The sequence below is a fragment of the Cavia porcellus genome, unplaced genomic scaffold (assembly GCF_034190915.1).
Source record: "Cavia porcellus strain 051 isolate PalLab524CR breed Dunkin Hartley unplaced genomic scaffold, mCavPor4.1 scaffold_9, whole genome shotgun sequence".
Classification (NCBI taxonomy): Eukaryota; Metazoa; Chordata; class Mammalia; order Rodentia; family Caviidae; genus Cavia; species Cavia porcellus.
In genome coordinates, this window is record NW_026947492.1 from 49,496,205 (window position 1) to 49,513,198 (window position 16,994).

Here is a 16,994-nt window from a genome sequence, read left to right on the forward strand (position 1 = left end):
TCAATAACGTCTTGCCCACGATTAGAATTTTCACCTCTGTGGTAGGCGGAAAGCATTGCAACAAGCTATTATTATAACTGAATCAACCAGGGTCCCTGCCAGTACTTCAAACCTAGATGTGATAGGCCATGTTTTGTGTAGTTGCACTACATATAATCTGTCTTCTTTTCCTTCAGACACATTAGAATTTGAGTGAAATTGATGTTACTGCTTCGGAAATACACTCTTTTATTTGTTACATAAACTATTTGGAGCCTCTATATGTATTAGAGTTCTTAGTGTTCTTTTCACTTCCAAGCTCACTGATTCTGTTAGACATTACTTGGTAGTCTGTAAACATATAACCTCTAAAAGGTATATTTTGTCCCATTATGATTAGCATGAGTCAAGGTTAAGAAACAAGAACAAGGTCAACTTATCTAAGGGGTTTCTACTTATTTGTTCTTTTATTGACATTTAATAGCATCAATCAACAATAAGGAATTTTTTAAAGCCCATTTTAAAATTTCAAATTATGTGTTTTGCATCAGGTGCATGGTCTAGTCTATATTCTTATTAATACTTTGCATTTCAAATATTTCTTGGCATTTCAAATGAAATTTTATCCATATTTTCCAGTGTGTGCTACATTCTTGCTATAGAAGCATAAATTTTATTTTACTCAACAATCATTCGGTAAATATTTATTGAGGATCCACAAATGTCAAACACAGCTTGCTACATGCATTGCCTATAAAAATTAAATATAGTCTACTTCTTTAAGAAGATTAAAGTTCAGTGGGAAAGTCAGACATAAATAGATCAGTTGCATTTCAAAATATTAGAATTTACACCAAGAATTTTTGGAAGGCATAAAAGAGAGAACACTGGTTGCCAGCAGGAAAGGTTTATAGACAAAGTGACATTTAAATTGCATTTAAAAGAGTGGTAGCAAAATGGCATCTTTGACTGCAGCCACCCCACTGACGAGGTATATTTGGTTGCATGTTCCATTATGAAATCCACAAGATCTCACAGGATCAGGAGTCCTCATTTTTGAAGGTTATTTGATTTAGGAAAGGTAGTAGTAAAAATAAATAATTCAGAACAACTGCCTTAGTGAATAGACAGAATAAATATTCTATAAGAATAGCTATCATATGTACCATCACCTAGATCTATTAAATTATATGTCTTATTGTAACTTACTGGTATATATGCCATCTGCCCGTGTACTTTCTTTTATAGCTTATATTATGGCTGCAATTTAATTAGCCAGTAATGCACTTAAAATCTGCATCTGCTGAACATTTTAAACTATAAAAGAAGGGAAAGAAATTTATGTTATTGTACCTATATCAAAGAGGTATGTAAATCACTACAGATACTCAACAAATATTTTTGAAAGAATATATAGGAAAAAACTTGTAAATTATGATCTGTCATTAACAAAATCAGCATCAAGACATATTTTTTAAACGTGATCACTCTAACTCCAGAAGACCAATTTATTAATGTTCTTTCACAGCACAGGTATTTATGCAGACCTTTTGAAGTACATTTCACTCCTTCCAGAACTGAAGTTCAGCATACCCGCCTGTTTCCTGCCTCAGTTAATGTCCTCTTACACTAATCTATAAATTAGTCTCAAAGCAGATGGCCCATGGATAACCAAAGGAAATAATTTTGTGATTTTTCCAGTTCTTTTGCCAATGTATAGATTTTATTTGCCTTCTTCTCCACAGCACTCCTTGTCCTTAACAGATCTACCATGTCTCATCCAAAATTGATGAGAGAAGCTTAGTCAGCTATCTGAAGACTCCATTACTTTCCAAAGCCATGATAAAGCATTATTCTGAATAAAATTGAATTCTACTTCTTCCAATTAACAACAGATGATGAAAGTGCATGCCAACTCTGTTGCCTTTCAGCTGGGTGTTTTTCTCTTGCTTGGTCATTTGTAAATTGTGAGCTATCCTAATGGTTACCTAGTACTTCACTTGAATTAATGAATTTCAGCTGAGTTAACAGTACCTTGCACATTATAGGTATTCCATAATAGTCAAGAGCAACTTATATGCTGACTTAAGTTGTTCCATTTGAGAACATTGACTAAAATCAATTATGAAGTGATTTTCCTACCTACTAGATCTGAGTTAAAATCAGATTTCCAAATTTGGGGCTTTGATTATATACAGACTTTGAGCTAAAATCTCAAGAGATTCTATAAAAACTTTTCTGAATTTCTCCTTGTAAATTTCCAAAAAAGAATACAGGGTGGTCCTGCACTTTTTTACTCCTAGCATGGTGTCTTGCACAGAATAAATGTTTATTAGTATAACAGATAAAAATAAGTACAGAAAGCAGGTCAAAAGCAATACATTAAGATATAGGACATTTCCTTATACCTGGTAGAACCTCAATGACTATTGATTCCACTAATTCAAAGTTAAAATAAGATTTAAAATCCAGCATAAGTTAACCTACATAGAAAATCTCCTGGATCTAAATCCCAGAAGATAGAATACAAAAAAAATTATTGGCTGAGAAACAGTTACATTCACAGGACTTCAGAGTTGAAGTCAGCAAGTTGAGATTATAGTGTAGCATATGGTACCTAATGCCTAATGACACATATTTGCATGTTGAAGCTTTTAATTAGAAGGAATTACAATTTGCGGAGATCCTCATTACTCTAGACTGACAACTTTAAAAGCAGATCAATATTATGTGTTTGTTAAAGTATAACCTTTGTGGAAAATCAATAATATGTTGGCTGAGAAAAGTATTTGACAGGTCCAGTGAATTATGAAAATTTCCCATACCAAAGCTATACCAAATGATCTATTTAAGCACATTAATTAATTAAACTGATTTATTATATCAGCATATTATCCTGATTTATGATGCCCATGTGGTCTGGGTCTCCAACTTTTCCTGAACTTTGTTATCTCCCAGAAACCTTTGTTTTACCTCGTCTAAGGCAGAAGGAACATCTTATATCTTATATCTCTTGTTTATTTATTTATAAGTGATTTTATAATGTTATAATGACAACAGTAATACATAACAATTCTAACAATCTGACTACTCTTTTAAGTTCTGTACACATAATGGAAAATACTTTTCACTCAGAATTAAAGAATTTGCTTTCCTACAATACTGATTCATGAATATGCAGCCACTTACTCACAACTCTGAGTTACCAGCATAGTGCAGGCACTAGGACAGAGTCAAAACTGATCTGTCATGACTCCCAGTAACTGAGAAATAAATATTTGTGGAAACAAAAGGCAAAAGGTAAAAAGTAAAAAGGCTCAAATCTGTGTTTCAGTTGAACAAGCACAAAAGAAAGGAAGGAAAATTCAGAGTCAGTATCCTTCTACAAGTAATGAAAGTGAATATCAATGTCTACACATCTGGGAGGAATGTAGTATAGCCGCGCCATTCACTGAGAGCTGAAATGTTCAGAATATGCTGGGGTAGAGAGCGGCTAATAAATAAAAGGAAACTAAATACATATTCGAGGCAGCTTGAAGAAGGTCTTCTAGGTCAGAATGAGGAGCGTACAATGCATGCTAAAATAAGGCACCCTGAGCACTAAGGCTCAAAGTTTTGTTTGAACAAAAAGTGAAGAAAAAGCCTCTAGTTGTTCCCTTATAAAAGGAGAAAAATGATTGGAACAGGAATATTACAATTTGTAAAAAGAAGTATGTGTGTTGGGGCTGGGGATTTAGCTCAGCAGCATAAGCTCCTGCCTTGCAAACAGGCAGTCGTGAGTTCGATCCCCAGTACCGATAAAAAGGAAAAAGACAAAAAAAAAATTATAGAAGTATGTGTGTTATACAAAATCTATTGAGAAGTGAATTACTGCTTTAGAAACTTTCTAAGAACAAGTGGAGTTCAATCAGACATCAGCCTCGCGTTACCTTTGAGAATGCTTCGATCGCCATCTTGTGGCTGAATGTAGCTACTGCTCACAGAGAATGTTGAATCTGGGAAATACAGCGATCAGGAGCAGGTAGTAACCTCTACAATTATCACAAATATTGGAGATAAAAAGTGTGAAAACTATACTTAGAACAGACATTAATTATAAGCCAAATCTGATCATTTCCCTTACTACCTTTTTCTCTCTCATCCTTATTGCAAAATTTATCTGTTAGGTTTATCAATTCAGTTTTCTAAATCTGATGATATCTAATTGGATTGGAAGCATTTTTCTTGAAATGATCAGATTTTATTAGGAATATCAAAAACAGCACTTTTATATTATTAATAGTTTGTATACTGGTGTATTCCTGATGTCACATCACTACTTTGGAAGAATTCAAGTAGTAAAATGAGAGACAGAAATTCCTCTCCAAGGCATGTCTCCCAAACAGTGTTACATGTGAATACCAAGAAGCATGGGAAGAATATTGCAGCAGCATTTATAGTTTTGTTATTCATAAGTGAAAAATAATAGAAATAGCTCAAATGTTCTTCAGCAAAAATAAAATGCACCGTAGTGTACTAGACAATGACATACTTTAAAAAAATTAAAAGAAACATACACGCATCAATGTGAATGAATTCCATAACATAAAGCTGCAGAAAAATAGCCACTGCATAATACTCCTAACCCAGAATAGATAAAACATAAACATATTTTAGAGATATTGTATCAGTCACAGAACTAGCAGAGAAACAGAACTAATATGTGTGTACTAGATTGCATATGTGTGTATACAAATAGACTAATTATAAGTAGTTAGCTTATACGGTTATGGAGTGGGTCAATCTAAAACTCGCAGGGCAGATCTTCAATTCTAAACTTGTCTGGTAGGAGCCAAAGCAGCCATCTGAAAGTGGAATTTATTCTTCCGCAGGGAAACTTCAGCTTTGCCCTTTGGATTTTCCGATTGACTGAGTGGGGCCCGCTCAGATAATTTATGATGACCTCCTTTATTTAAAATTGCTGGTTGTATATGTCAGCCACAACTACAAAGTTTCTTCATAGCAACATCTGGATTTTATTTTTGGGTACTGTATGGTGTAGCCAAATTGACAAATATATACATATTTCTTCATATATGAGCATCTGTCATGGATATATACCTATCTACTAAAACCATATATACATAATAGGTAACGTCTAGGAAGAGGCGGACAGATGGGACTTGAGATAAATTCCCAAGGGCTTGAATTCTGTTTATTAATGATCATTTTTAAAAAATACTTGGAAATTTGTTATATTATTATTTGTAAATTTTATAGCTAATATAAATTATTTATATGCATGAATGATTTGAGTTTCAAATATATTTTTCATCAGAATACAAAGTATTTGTTTTCTAAGAACGCAGAAGTTTTTCTCTGTATTATCTGGGAAATTTATACAAAAACTGTTCCCACAGGCTGTAATCATTTAGAGTAGCAGTTGTAACCCCAAATAAAATTATACATCAGGAAGTGTTTGTCACTCAGTATTAGGCCAGATGCTCAGATTTATTAAAAACACCTAGTGGATCATTTGCAAAGAGAGACTACTGCAGAGTCCCTGGTACCCGCTCCACAAAGGGCCTCCACCCCAAGGAAGTATGAAGCTGTGGAAAATCTTCCTGCTACCTGATTCCTCTTTCCTCCCAGACAAAATGGGCTCAGACAGGGACCATTTATTCCTTAGCTGTTATAAATTTCATTTCAGTTATTTCTGATCTCCTCTGAGAAAGGAAGTCGGGAGGTTGGGAAATGACATCAATGGGCACGTGGGATGTTTTCCTAAGTGTGACAGACAGTGTTAGAGATTTGGGGCCCTTATTTGCTTCATCACCATAGGAGATGCAGGTCAGCAGAGGGCAAGCGCACTTCCTGCCTGCTTTGCTGCCAGCTTGTCCCAGGCACCAGCATCTTCTTCCCCTTCCTTCTAATCCTTCTTCAGCAGTCAGAGTGAGGTTTTTAAACTTTTGGTAGACCACCTGCTAAGCCGGATATGGTGGTGCATGCTGTAACCTTAGCACTGCCAGAGACTGAGGCAGGAGGGTTGCAAGCTTACCATCATATCTACAGTTTACAATTGTATGGACTGTTCAAAAGTGAGTTTTTCAACTATCTCTGAGATGATAATGTATAATCTATTAACTGGTGATTTCTTACTTTTTTTTTTTTTGTAATTCTGTATTACTTGTACCATTACACTGCTTTGTTTTGTTTTGTTTTGTTTTCTCTTTTTCCTTTTAAATAAAACTTTTTTAAAAAGTGAGTTTTTGAAAAAATAAGTTAGATCACACTATTTTCCTATTGAAATACTTTGCTGAATTCCTATTTTTCTTTGAATAGTGAACTAAATCCTTCCCAGGCTCTGTTTAACCTGGTGACAGCTCAGATCTCCTGCCTCACTTTTGCCTCACGTGCTCCTCTTCAGAACACTGTGTCAGTGGCTGGAAACTCTCAAGTTCTAGCTCAACTTAGAGACGGTCATGGTGGTTCTTCCTTGCATTTGGAATGCTGCTCATCCAGCTCTTCACAGGAAAAAGTCTCTCATTTTTCAGGATTCTGCTCACATGCGACTGTTTTAGCAAGCATTCACAACTTCTTCTAACAAGCTTGCTTCCTCTCTTCTGCACTCTTGGAGCATCTTCTCATTTATCTGACAATCTGTGATTATTGTCTGTCCTTGTTGAGTTGTCACCTCCTCTAGAAGGGAAGCGTGGGCCAAAGAGTCATGTCCTTATTTTCTGCTGAATCCGAGCAATTGGTTTCTCTTGAACCTGAAAGTTGTTCTAGTCTGAAGCTTAAGAAAGTCTTATCTAATTTAGGGAGAGAGTAACTATTTTTAGCTTAAAGAAGTTTTGGAGGTGTTTTGTGATTGCTAATTTTATATATACAAGTGAAACCTTTACTGAATAGATACAAGAATGAAGACAAAAACGTACCACAAAACTAGAAAGGCAACCATGAACTAAAGGGACAGTGATATGTTGAAAGAGAGGGCAGAAATTATATACGGACTTCAGAGTTAAACTTTTCTATAATAAATAGGAGCTGGGCATTCTGTATTCACTTTACAAAGGCTATTAGTGTATGAAAGTCCATGCTATAAAGAAACAATCTCAGAATTCCACTCTTATTTTTATATAGGTTAGATTTATTAGTTACATTTTAGGTGGTGAACTGAATAGTTCTCTGAAGTAATGCATTTTTCAAGGTTTCCTGGAATCTTAGCTTCATATTGTAAATTTTAAGGAAAAGTTTATCTGTATTATAATATGTGAATTGCACACAATCAGTTTTAATCTCAGTCTAACACAGCTGTTTAAGACCCTATTACCAAATGCTTTGGAGGGCACAAATGTAAGAATATGCTTTCAAGCATCTTATTATCTTACTAAATAAATTATGCTCTATCATCCCTCTTTCCTGACATTTTACCTGCTACTCCTCTGCCAGTGTCATTACTGCCGTTTTGTGTGATGACTTTTCATTCTTAAAGAGTAATCTAAGGTTGTATCTTCTCCAGGAAACATGTACTTTATATCCTCAAATCTAGGTTAAGTGCACTTCCATTTATAGTGTACTTTAATGTGATGATTCTTCAATCTAAGATGCACATTTGAGATTTAATATCTGTGAAATGTATCGTAATAATGACATTTTAGGATGAAAAACTTTGTCAATCTCATCTACCGAAAAGAGGACTCAGTGAGAGCCAGTTTGGGGTTGTCTCTTTATTAATATCAGTGTGCATGGCAGTGCCTTGGTGTTTTGCTGTAAATGCTCAGTGAAATGAGTGATGGATAAAAAAATACAGATCCGGATATGGACAATTTCATTCCCAGAGAAAAATAAAATAAAGAATAGCAAACCTCATTTTGGGGGAAATAGTATATATTTGGGGAGGATTATATGTGAGAGGAACCTCAAAAAGCAGAAACTCAAAATATTCCCCTACCATGATTAGAGGAGTATCATTTAAGACAGAAGGAGCCATCAGACAGGAGGGTGAGAGTGATCCAGTGACTTCAAGAAGAACTGCTTGACAAGTTTGAATGGGATATAAATGAGCTAAGAAGTGCAGTAGGAGATAAGACTTCAGCAAGAAATTGAGTGTAGTGCTCATATCACAGGGAAGCATCCTTATTTTATTCAGGAGCACCATCAACCTTCTGAAGGGTTTTTGATACAGTGAAAGTTATTTTAAAGGAAGATATATCTAGGGGTGATTTTGTAAATGAAGTAGAAGTTGGGAGAATACAATTAAGAACAAGTTCCTAGTGGTCATTCACTTCACAAGCATTTATTTAACATCTGTTAAATATCCAGCATGGATTACAACAGCAATAAATAAGGCTCGGTTATTGCACTGTAAGATCATATGAGCGGTAAAAGAAAATAATCAAATAAACAGACACAAAATAGAGCAAAAATATTCTGTGTGCTCAGGCTGTTGTGGATTATGATTCCCACTTAGGAGTAGGGCACATAACTGACTAATGGGAGGAAAGGTTTAATCATTTAGATTTCTGGGGGCAAGTGTCATTTTAACCAAGCTCTGGAGGAGGAAATGAGATAGCAAAAGACAAATAACAAATTCCAGAGGTGACTTGTTGTTCTTACTGTGAATTTCAGATAATTTGGAATGATATAATGAAAATTTGGAGTAATGGGTGGGCAAAGATGGAGAGGAGCTAAAAGCAGGTTGGTATGTTGGAGGAAATAGAAGCAAGAAATGTGATTGACTGGGAAGGAAAATAGCAGGCAGATGTTCCAGGGAGAGGAACGATGGCCAACAATGGAAATGAACAAAATAATAGAGCAAAAATTCCTACTGAAATAGAATCCATTATACTTGTGTTAGACTCGTCCACTTGAAAAAGTGTACCAAATCTCTTGGTGTGCCAGAGAAGTCCTGACGTGGCTGTAGCATCACTGCCTTCCTAAAGGTTTTCTCAGACTAATGGAATCATCTTGGCCTACACTCTGATATGTAGAGCTCCATTCTGCCTCCTTGGTTAGATGGCCCCTACTCCAGAAGATGTTAGAGGACAAATACATAGAAGAATCATCTTCATTTGTGTTATATTTAGTGACCAGGAAAGTGAAAATATTGTTAACCAGTTTATTTCTATGTGCACTTTTTCTTAATTGCATTCAGTGATCCAACAGCTAAGACGAAGCTTAAAGACCTCAAATTTTTAAACTAAATGACCAAAATATGTATCATACTCAGAAAAAGTAGCTGAGTCACAGAATAAGAGGTACATAATACCTGAGACACAACAACACCTGAGATTCAGCGTGGTGTGAGGGTTTGGTAGGAATTAAATAATGAAGTATGTCTCTAAGTTTACCTACAAGTTTTATGAAAAGCTTATATAATTTACGCTTCTATATTGAAGGGGAAATAAAAGAGTGACTATTTCATAAGTTTGCGATAATGGTTAAACAAGTTAATTATTTTAAGTGTTGATGCATATGCAGGCCATTTCATACACATTAACCTGAAACACAATACTGTCAGTTTCTAGTGGGTCACCAAGACAAGACAGTTAAACAAGTTTCAGGGTTTTCTCAATGTGGGGCTGATACCTTAGGGTTGCAATAAAAACAAAATAGATTTTATATTTAGATAGCATATTCAGACATGTATATCAAATCATAAAAACATCTTTCCCTGAGACATTTTATGATATAATATCATTTGGAGGCTATTTAAACCAAGCATGGCCTGTTAGGCAACTTCATGTGAGAAAGTATTTATACTTCTGTAATGAGGTCTGATTGCCAAAGACTCCTCTTTGATTGGGTACCGTTGTTAATGAGGATGGGGCAAAGGCCATACTTTCTCCTTTGATCCTTCAGCAGCTCCTGTGGCACAGACATAAAATCAGAACAGTGTACTTTATAACAAAGGCAGCTAGATAATGATGGCTCCATGGATCACACTTATTTCCAGCAGTGCCAGAGACAGTTAGGAATCAGTTCCCACTTAGACCAACAGATGTCTTCCTCTGGAGAGGGCTGCTCATGCTTGCTGCTAGGTAAAGAAACTATGTTGGGTAAAAAAGTGAACTTAGACAAAAGGATGTACTACCTAACTCAACTACAATTTAAGTTCTTTAACTTTGCTTCTATGTATATTCCTAATATATAAATTTATTGATTAAGAGATATTATATTTAATTTGTTAAATGAATAAATGATGGTGTTCTCTGTTAGGGCAAAATGTTAGTCTCCACAATATTACAGATAAAACGTCTGCCAACAAGTTACTCAGTAAACCCAGGACCAAGCACATGTGCCAGTCAGAAAGAGTAAAGAAGATGTTTCAAATTCAGGTGGACAAATGGTACAACCTTGGGAAGTTTGATATAGGTAGAAGAGTTGGAAAGGTGCCAAGTATAATCTACAGGCAGATTCTAAGGTCTATAGGGTAAAAAAAGGTCAATACAACCACTATGGGAATTCATGTGGGGATTCCTCAAAAAGCTAAAACTAGAAATTCATTTCTCCCAGCTATTCCTCTTGTTGGTATCTTTCTGAAAGACTTAAAGATGTCAAATTACAGTGATAATTTATGCCCGTGTTTATAGCCTCCCAATTCATAATAGCTAAACTTTGGAAGTAGCCTATTTGCCCATCAATACATAGATAAAGTGCTAGGTGTGCCTGTAATCCCAGCACTCAAAAGGCTGAGTCAGGAGGATCATTTCAAATTTGAGGCCAGACTGGGCTACAAAGTGATTTAGAGACCAGCCTGAGCTACAAAGTAAGTCCAAGACCAGCCCGAGCTGCATAGTGAAACCCTGTCTCAAAAAGAGAAAAAAAAAAATATATATATATATGTATATATATATATATATATATATATTTAAATACATTATCAATTCACGATGTAGCATTACTCTGCCATAAAGATAATTCTGAATCATTTGTAGTACGATGGATGCACCTTGAGTCCATAATGTTAAGTGAAACAAATCAGACACACAAGCTTAAATAATACATGTACTATATCAAAATATAAATAAAGAACAAACAAGATAGATAACAGGAAGTAGAGTGATAGATCTTTCTCAAATGGGGAGGCGATCTAGGGAGAGAAGGAGAAAAGAGGGGAGGGGAGGGGCTGAAAGAAGGAATTAAGGTGGGTTATGTAGTTATAACTACTCCACACAGGGGATGTAAACCTCGTGTCCAGCAAACACCTATTAATAAAAATCAAAAGGACTGAAACAGTAGCATGAGTGGGCAGTAAGATGACTGTAGCATCTGTGTCTGAAACTGGTTTTTCTTTGCCAGCTGGACAGCCATGTTAATCATAGGCAGAAGAGGCCAGGATGGTTGGCCGAGGTGGAAGCATGAATAGACAGGCTCGGATGACTTCACTTACAGGACAGAGATGGCTTCCACTTGTTCTTGGGCAGTGGATCACTGCCTTAAGAGCCAAATCCACCTCCTGCCCAGGGTTTGGGCTCTTCTGTCGCGTGTTATGACACTAGTAATAGCACAGTGGAAGCCAGTTCCTGTAATAGTGGTATGGCTGAGCTGACTGTGCATGCACTGGGGTCTGTGTGCCTGTGTGCTTGGGGCAGGGGTGTGGCTCTTCCTCCAACATTGTTTTTGGAAAGATGCCTACTTGATAATGCCAGAGAAACAGGGACATACTTGGATTTCTTAAGCAGACTTTTTTCTGATATGTTTATGCGTATTATTTCAACTTTATATAAGAATATTGTCATGTATTACTTTAAAAATTTTTAAAATGTGTCTGTATTTCACTGATATTCCATTCTTTTCTGAAGAAAAGAATGTTTCTTAGTGGCAGGAACAAAAATTAAACTCAGGAAACCAATGTGTAGAGAATTTCTATCACTTGACTAACCATTTTGCTGAAATGAACATTTCCTCTTTCCTGGGCATTGAGCACACTGAGCACAAAAGGCAGCTAGGCTTCAGTAGAGAGTGACTCTCACAGATGCTGTGGCACTTCACAGCTGTGGATTGAGTCAGACAGTGACTGCCCACAGGAGCTCACTGTCCTCAATTGAATCCAGTAAGAGTGAGCCCTGGAGAATTACTCAGACAGCATTTGATGTTATGCTTCAAATGGATAAACTAATTGTCTGATTTGTTCTCAAATCATTGCTTTGATTTCTTAGTACTAAAGCAATTTTACTTCAAGTCTGGTCCTCCCCAGTAAATTCATTCCTAGCTCCTCCTTCCTTCTTTTCTCAGCTGGCAATCACTTCCTATGCATTTTTTTACTCAACTTTCAAAATTAACTCCACTGAACTTGGATAACCCATTTATAGGGCTGGAGAATTTTCCTTTACCACAAAGCTTGTAGTATGCTGGACTGTCTCCACTTCAGCAAAGTGAATACTGGATTATGTCTTATTTATTCTACTTCAATTTTTTAAATTCTTTTAGGTAACATGGTCAAAGAATGAAGTTAACTATTATCAACATGCTAATATGTATTTGTCTGATACTATTCCCTGCCCTATATATATTTCCTTGTACTTTTTTGTACTTATTTGAGAATGATACCGTTAACTGTGTATCAATTTGGTTAGAGATTATTAGAAAAAAATCCTTGATAAGGTGTTGTTTGTGTATTGTGGTTTGTTGCTTTTAATTAGTGCTGGCAGGGAGATGAAAAGAGGGAACTCTCCCAATTCCCTTTCTATTTGTAAGCCTTCCCGTCATTGTACACTATACCTGATCACCACAAATTAAAGAGGGAGGTGTTTATTTTGGCTTACAGTTCAGGGGTGCTTAGACTGTAGTTGTCTGATTCCAAGGCAGAAATATCATGGCAGAATGGCATGGTGGGGCAAAGATACTTAGTTTATGGAGTCTCGGAAGTAGAACAGTGAACTGTGCCAGAAAGAAAAAGGCAATGGAATAAATACAGACTCCAGTGCCATACCTCTGGGTCTCACCCAGACACACTCAACGTGGGCTCCACTAATCCCACTGGGGGATCCAAAAGCAAATCAGGTTATACTCCACCCCAGCTACCACACCCCACCCTTGTCAGCTTCATAGCCAAACACATTTTCTTAAATCATTCTACACCTCCAAATAAAAATAATAGCAGTTCATACTTCCAACAAATATAGCTATCCTGTATACAACTAGAAATGCAACAAAACCTTCCCCAAACCTTAAAAGTTTCAGGATTTTTTCAGACATCTAAGTCAAAATCCCTTCTGAGCCTCAAGGCCAGCTCTTAACTGTGAACCTCTATAAGGATGAAAAATGAATAAAATACAATAAAACAAGTTATATAGCCCCAGTGGCACAATATAAACATTCCCATTCCAAAAAAGAGGGAGAGGAGAACAGAATAGAATTGGAACCCTGATGGAAATCCAGCTGGGTAAATTTTGAGCCCTGTTACAGCTCTATATCTGGCATCAGGTCATGTGGTAAAGGCGTAAGTTCTAGAGGACAGAGATGACCCAAAATTTTGGCCTTGGCAGGTACAGCCCACACAGCCTCTCTTGGGGTGGCTCCATTTGCAATCTACAGCCTTTCTTGGCAGATGTTCCATATTCTCAGCCTCTCTAAAGTTTTAGGGTTTCTACTTAACCTTTGGCTTTATTCCCACAGCTTCACACACTACCCTCTCATGTCTTTTTCCCTGAGTTTTCTTTGATATTTGGGTAAAAGCATCTGTAACTCCACAACTCTTGCTTCCTTCGTACTGGTAAAATGACATCATGTGGACAATCCCATAATCTGTTGCTTGTGGGAGCAGTAGCCAGGCCACCTTGGACCATGGCTGTATCAAACCCTGAGTGGCTGAGTGGTTGAACATACTGAAATAAACCCTGGAGAGTATATTCTCCAGTCTTCTCTTCTTGGGTGAGGGATGCAGTAGCTCACTTCTAAAGTAAAAGATATATACTCTCTCACCTTTAAATCTGTGATGAGTGGGTCTTGCTGTTACTTGCAATACACTGTAGGCATCATACTTTTGTCCTTGTACAAAGTAGTTGGTTCATTTTTAATGACAGTTTATTCTTAATCTTGATTTTCTTCAAAGACTCAGGACTAGGTGAGATATAGACAAATTTTCTGCTACAGTGTAATTCCTATGGTCTCTAATGTAGTTGTTACTGGGGTCCTTCTTCCCAATGGAAACTTCCTTATCATGGTGTTTATGTGTGCATTCCTTTCAGTATTCTGGTCTTCTAAACTCTGACCAGAATCACATAATAGGCTGTATTATTGCATTCTAGAACTTCTTTAGCTTTCCTATCCAAACCTTGCCAAACTTATCCAAGAGATCTGTTATAAAGACTTCTAACCACATGATCAGATACAATCGCAGTAATATGTCTATTATCTGTACCAATATTCAGTATTAATTAGCTTACCCATCACTTGATGTAATACCCAACATCTATACCTTAAAGGAAGAGAATTTTATTTTGTCTGCAGTTGCAGGAGATTCAGTCTGTAGGTGACTGGTTCCAAGGCAGAAACATTATAGAAGAAGGGCACGGTGGAGCAAAGATGATTAGTTTATGGAAGCAGAAAGCAGAGCCTGGGAATAGCAGCAAGGAGTATTGGGCAAGTGACCGGACATAGACCTTAAGACAATGCCTACATGACCCACTCAGACACAGTCAGCAATGCTCTCTGCCAATCCCCCACTGGATTGCAAAGTCAATCAAATTGACACTGCCACATGTCTTGTATGTTCCCATTTTTCACTTTACAACTCTTTTGCTTCAGGAGGCACAGTTGACATTTCTTTTCAGGTGTCTCATATACACAGGTTAAACTTTGCATAAAATACAAGTCTCCCCACTAGCTGCAGGCTTTTGAACTAACTCCACTTTATCACCTGTGCTTATAAAAGTGAATCCGTTTTTCCAATTTATTTCATTTCTTTTATATTAACTTACAGGGTAAAGGCTATTCAATTTTCAGATTTCTTGTAGAATCCATACAGATTCTTGGAAAGTATGTACTTTCTGGATTTTCCAGATGTGATGGAATACATGGGATCAGAAGGGTCTTATATTTGTTCAGTCCCAGAATAGTTGTTGAGTACCCTCTGGTTCGCAGGAAGAATGCTTCTTACTAATATGGTAATGAATCACAAACTCTATATTCCTATGAGAAAGTGCATACATAAATACTTAAAAACAACAAAAAATAGGACTCAAGGTGTCAGTCATGTTAGCATAGAAAATGAACACTTGTCAAATCTGGCCAGGGGAAATTTGTGGGAAGAAATTTTATAGGAACTGTTTTGAAGACTGAACATTATCCAGATGAAAAACAGTTATGAATGTTATGAGACATAGAAAAGATATTAAAAATAAAGGACCACAAGGGGATGTATCTTTCTTATTCATTATTGTATTCCTAGCACTTTGATACAATGTCTGACAGTAGGTGCTTAATAAATTTTATTCAATACAAAAGTAGATGTTTTTAAACATTGGGTCCAGTACAGCTGTGAGATTAGAAAATAAGGTCTATGTGTTATTTAATAGTGGGAAGATTTACAATTTTAGTGTCTAAAGAAACTAATAACATTAAGATGATATGTTTTCTGTAGTTGGTGGGTTTTTATAGTTCTAAAATCATTTTATTCAATCAAGACCCTGTATGTTTCAGTAAAATAATCAAAGCTGAATAAGTGCCTACTCAGTAGGTCACAGACACTTTGCTGCATCCCTCTCAAGCACTATGCAATTTGGCCTTGTCAAAAATATTGTGGTGTCTTTCCAAATCTGCTTTTACACAGAAGTAGTCTTGGAGAGTTATGAAGTTGCCTAAGGTCATGTGGATGCTGAGAGACGGAACTGATCCTTGCGGTTTCTCTAAAACTTTGTATTGTTTGCCACTAACAGGAAACTAAAGGTTTAGAAAATTATTTTAGTTCAACAATTTAAGGATTGGAAAAATTGGCAAAATTATAGACATATTTGGGTGGACCATTCAAATTTTCTCCTATTGTGCTGTCACAATTAACCATCTGAAAAGTCCACTCTTAGGCACCACATTTTGTTGTCATTTGTGTGTATTTTTTTATGAGTAATGTGTAAAATGCAAAAGTGTTGAGACTTTAAGAAAGGAGAGCATTAAAATTTATTAAGTACCTTCCATATACCAGAAATACAGCGTTTCATTTAATCTTCATACAATATTTATCTGAGGTAGGTACTGGACTCCTATATTATAACGTCAGTTGTCTGAGCTCAGAGACATCCATCTACTTGACAAAGGTTGTGCAGCTAGCCAGTGGCATAATGAAAATTGGAACCCATGCATTATTGTTTCTAAAGCCAAAATTCATTGATTTTCCAGTATATTGATTGCAAGTTGGAGTCAGAGAAACCCAGGCTTATTTACTTAGCATTTTGGAATCTCTCTGATCCAATTTTCTCATTTGGAAATCACAATGAGACCATTTTCTTTATCCAGTTTTTTAAGAGATTAATTGAAATACAGTTTCTAAAATTGGTTTGTAAATTGTAAAAAAAAAAATTCTGAATATATGACATCTTCTACAAATTCATTTTACAAGGCCATATCCATCATTTTCTCTGAACACATATCTGCTGTTTCATGGTCTTGCTCAGAGAGCTTTGGTTCTTTTTAATTCTTCAGTTACCTTTTCTGGGTGATGCTGGCCTTACCCCGTTCTGGGCCTCATTTGGAGTTTTAGAGAGGGAACTGTGTATCCCACCAGCCAACCTTCCAGATCTTCAGTTAACAGATGGAGGGTAGCACTGAGAATACGTTCTCTCATGATTATTTAAATCATCAGTTCTTTAAAAAGAATCTGAAGATTCATTAGATATTCTTGAAAGCCTCCTTCCTGGCAGCTTCTCCATTGTAGGTAATTACAGAGGGTTTAAAATATCTAACGTTGCTTGGAAGCATACAAAGCTCTGTCAGCTGCACACAGACAGCTGATTTGTAATTTAATTAACATCCTGGCTTGTCCTGTTCTTTGTAGCAAAAAACAGGAAAGTATTTCCTTTCATTTATGAATTGTG

The 16,994-nt window shown here is 36.3% G+C and overlaps 1 protein-coding gene across 14 annotated transcripts in view; it reads left to right on the forward strand.

Annotated features, from left to right (window-relative positions):
* Window positions 1-16,994, forward strand: part of Dlg2 (discs large MAGUK scaffold protein 2) — a 1,893,126-nt gene that overhangs the window by 935,309 nt on the left and 940,823 nt on the right. The window lies entirely within an intron of this gene.